This window comes from Homalodisca vitripennis, chromosome 6 (assembly GCF_021130785.1).
Source record: "Homalodisca vitripennis isolate AUS2020 chromosome 6, UT_GWSS_2.1, whole genome shotgun sequence".
Lineage (NCBI taxonomy): Eukaryota > Metazoa > Arthropoda > Insecta > Hemiptera > Cicadellidae > Homalodisca > Homalodisca vitripennis.
The window spans coordinates 123,567,744-123,572,370 of record NC_060212.1 but is presented as its reverse complement, the minus strand read 5'-3'; the positions used below and the strand labels follow the sequence as shown (position 1 = coordinate 123,572,370).

At 32.3% G+C, this 4,627-nt stretch overlaps 1 long non-coding RNA gene across 1 annotated transcript; it reads right to left on the bottom strand.

Annotated features, from left to right (window-relative positions):
- Nucleotides 1-780: 780 nt before the first annotated feature.
- On the bottom strand, nt 781-2,350 carry LOC124365271. The gene is made up of 2 exons (XR_006922729.1): nt 2,234-2,350; nt 781-991 (listed from the first exon to the last, which is right to left on the bottom strand). It is a non-coding gene; the product is annotated as an uncharacterized LOC124365271 (long non-coding RNA).
- Nucleotides 2,351-4,627: the final 2,277 nt, after the last annotated feature.

The window sequence follows — 4,627 nt, the reverse complement described above, 5'->3', positions numbered from 1 at the left end:
ATTGATTTTTTAACCCTATAGTAAACTGTGATGACATATTTGATTTGTATGAGATCTACGTCATTTATTTTGTTTGTTTTAGTGTGCTTTCCTTTCTTTTAGACATATTCTACTTCACATTATAAAGAAAGATAATGATCGTTGCCTGATTTGGCTTCAATAAATTTATAAATCTTTGTTTATTTGGCTCGGAATGAAAAACGTCTTTACACCACTTACCCTAACTGTGCCTAAAGTATATGAATAACGTCGTCTTCCTAACTGTTGGGCAATTTTGTACTATGTTATGGTAGTGGAATATCTTTATCTTGTTTAAGTAAGTGACATACATATAGTGTAACAAAAAAACCACTTTATATTTAACAGAACTGCATGCAAACTAATCTAAAATGCTCCAAAATAATAAAAATAGTCAAAATTTCCTTGTAACGCCCTAACTTAATAAGTAAATGATTATCGTTATGGCTATCACTCATGGTTATCAACAAGAAACACAAACAATTTACAATTTATGAACGCATGCTATCAGTTAGCTAATTTCTAAGTTGGGAAACAAAGGCCAAATAATAGTACAATCGTTTTTACCTCTGTCTGGGAATTGTTTATGAGGAAAGGGCACTAGTCATGAGTAACCTCGATTTATGACGTAAGTGAATTTAAAAACAATTAATTGGCCATTTACAAATTCTAAGGATAAACTCTAAGACCTATTAATATTTTAACACTGCATTTAACGTAAAAAAATTTAGTAGAACGAATTTCAAATAGATGAGGAAGAAGAAGAAGAAAACGTGTTTTATTTAAAACAAAACAATTGAATAGTCAGGTGCCAAGCACGGAACCAAGTATAAACAAATACAATACATCAATGGCCTATGGACCGTCTGCTGGTTTGGCTATTACAACGTGAAAAGTTGCAGTATTTTTTATTAATTAATAAGGATTATATTAATAACGTTTTTAATAAAAGCAAGACATCATCTTCTGAATTCTGAAAAGTATGAAACGATAAATTAAAATATTCATTTGCATTAAACTTATGAGTAAATGTAATTTAATAAAATACTAATATAGAAAGTACTTTACACAAAATTAATAATAATAATAAATAATACACAAAGTTCCAATATTATTTTGGCGTTGGATAACACTATTGTAACTACAACCTATAACTTGCACACATTAACACAATTAAAAACATAAGAAACTTAAAAGTTTTACATGTTACATGTTAAAATAATAATAACAGAGTAATGTCTGGCGTGATAAATATGTTAAAAAGTGGCGAGGTGGCTTCCAGCTGCAATACATTAAAATTTCAAATGAAATTAACGTTTTTTAAAAATTAAATTACTGTACTAAATCCCATCTTTTTTCTAAGCCTCTTTTGTAAACCCCGACAAGATCCCCCAATCATCCCTGTTTATCACGCTAATATTGTAATCCAAATTCAACAATGTAGAACCTAACAAAACGTTCTAACTTCGCCCAAAATCAGGCATTTAAAAACAAAATGAAAAACTGTTTCAATTTTCTGAAGGTTACAAAGAGTACAATAAAAGTTTTCTTGTTTTAACAAAGGTTTAAAATCCAAGTCAACTAGTTCAGCTGTAACTTTATTTGCCCATGATATGGTAGCGATATCATACCCGTCATGAATAAAACTCTCGTCGCCGAGGTCAAGGTCAAGAAGAACTAAATACTGTTCATTATAAGGCGATGTTATCGCTCTTACAGCATAATTAGCCCATTACCTGCTTCTCACTCTCTCTGCCACGCTTTTCAGTTGCGATTTTATTTCATTGATACTAGTAAAATCTACATCAACGTCGCAAATTCTGCCATAGCCTTTCCATTCTTTATACCAAGATAATTTTTCAAAAAATTATTTTCTTTGCTAAAATATGTGGTGATCTGTTTTTATTCATTCGCAGAACTTTAAAACTATAATTTAGATTTAATTTTATGGTATAATAGATTTAACTATCTAATTTCTTTTATATGTAGACCACGTAATGCGGCGTATTATGTGGGAGACGTAAAGTTGTTTAATAAAAAACCTCAGTACAGACTCTACCACATCACTTTCGACGTATCCCCAGACCTGTGCTCCAGAAAACAAAATAGATCGTACCACGGAGTTAAAACACAAAAGCGTAGCACTTAGTGGCAATCCGTTAATTAATTATTAAATAGTTCCAAACTAAATCTACAGCAGTTTTTGCCACCTTACCTTTCTGAGTTAAATGGGAATTCCAGGACAATGTGCTGGTCAATACCATACCCAAATATCTGTACTAATTGACCACCTCAATCTTGGTACCTTTAAACCACCATTTGTTGCACTCTGGGTTTGCCACCTCGTCTGAAAATAATAATTTTTTTTATTTATTAAAATTTACTTTGATATTCCAGGTGTCACAATATGTTTCAAGTCTCTTAATCATATGTTGCAAACCTGCAGCTGTGGGAGACAGAATTACGATATCATCGGCATATAGGAGTAAATTAACTCAAATACCACCGAAGTTACAACCCCCTTCTATAATATCGGTCAAATCATTAGCAAATAGTAAGAACATTAATGGACTGAGAATATATCCCTGCCTGAGGCCTATTTTAGTATACAACATTTTCAGTCACTCCCTCATTACACCACACGCCTACAGTTGTGTCCTTATAATAATTATCTAATATGGTTAGTACGCGAATGGAGACTCCTAAACAGAATAGTTTAAATATAAACAACCATCTATAAACTGTATCGTTGAAGAGAAATCAACAAAAAAACTATACAGTTTTCCTTTATTTTTATTCAACTGCAGGTTAACCATGCAAGACAGATTTAAAATATTATCTACAGTGGAATATCTTTTTCTGAATCCGGCCTGGAATTCTGTAATAATATTTTTCTTCCTTACCCATTCATACAATCTATTATTCATCAAAGTGGTAAATATTTGAACTATACAATCAATAAATGAGAGTTCCCTGTAATCTTTTACATAATTGATATCACCCTTCTTATAAAGAGGGAATATAATAGATTTTTTAAAGCTAGCAGGAATTATGCCCTTTTAAAAATACTAATAAAAATTAGAAGCATTCTGTTTATTAAACTTTTAGGTGTTAAAAATTTCAAATAGGCTGTAGGCAAACTAAAAAATTATTGCGTAGAAAAGATTAGAATGTAAGGACTAAATATTTAAAAAGTATAAGGCTACATGGACAGGAATTGTATGATCGTTCCGAGATTGGACAACGAAGAGTCACGCGTGTTATTGTATAACTGTGTACAGGTATTGATATCAAGCGTACAAGAGTAGCTATATTTAGGTGATACGGTATTACTAATTGCGTCATAGAAAGTTGATAAATGTTAATGTGAGAACAATTATTTCTGTCTAAAATTACTTAATACCTTCTTAGTTTCATCAATTCGAAACATTTTTTTTCTTTTCTTTGACTAATCTACATTAGAACATTTTAAAGTATATTACAACAATTAATAACATTTGCCTATTTTATTTTTAGATGTTTGCAATAACTATTCATCCCAGTTTTATAGTTTACAGTACATTATTTCTACTACTCAACCTGATAAAGTATATTTAATTTTGTTAATTTACTAAACTTATAAAAATAAGAAATAAACTGTAATCCGCCATAACATTGAATTGTATTTTCAGAACCACATTTTTTAAAACATAAACAAAAAAACATCTGATGGATTAATTATAAAAGGCAAAATTAAATCAATCATATGTATCAATTCTCCCCCCCTAAACTTCACATTTCAATAGCTGGTCAACATGCCTCCTCCAAACACTTCCATCGTCCATTTTAACTTTGTACAGTAGCGAACTTTCTTTTTCCATAATTGTTCCAAAACTCCACTTGTATCTTGAGTTGGTGTAATCTCGAGCCTGTACTCTGTCTCCCACCTGAAATTGTCTGCGTACGATTCGTGTAACTTCTTGTGCATTTTTGCTATCTGGTAGTAATAGGCTCAAGTGAGTTCGAACACTTCTTCCAAACATTAAGTTGTATGAGTTTGAGCCAGTTGTGTTTGGAGATTGTCGAAGTTGCATCAAAAGCCTATATAATTTTAGCTCAATCTTTCCCCCCTCATCTTCCATTGCCCTCAGTGATTTTTTTACTGTTTGGACAAAACGCTCAGCTTGTCCATTAGACGAAGGATGGTAGGGAGCTGTAGTTTTGTGTACAACACCATTAGCAGATAAGAACTGGCGAAATATTGTAGATGTAAATTGGCTTCCATTGTCTGAAACTAAGACCAAAGGAAGGCCGAATGTAGAAAACATTTTTCTTAGCTCCTTCATACACCATTCTGCTGACGTGTTTTTAGTAGGGATTACTTCAACCCACTTGGTAAAGGCGTCCACAACAATGAAATACCACTGACCTTGTATCGGGCCAGCAAAATCTATGTGTAATCTCTCCCATGGTCCTTGAGGGGTCAGCCATGGATGATTCGGTCCTTTTGCAGGTTGATTTTGTTTTAGTCGACATTGTTTACATGTACGTACCATTTGCTCAATATCTCTGTCAATACTTTTCCACGTGCAAAAACTTCTAGCAAGGATTTTCATCTTCTCCATGCCTA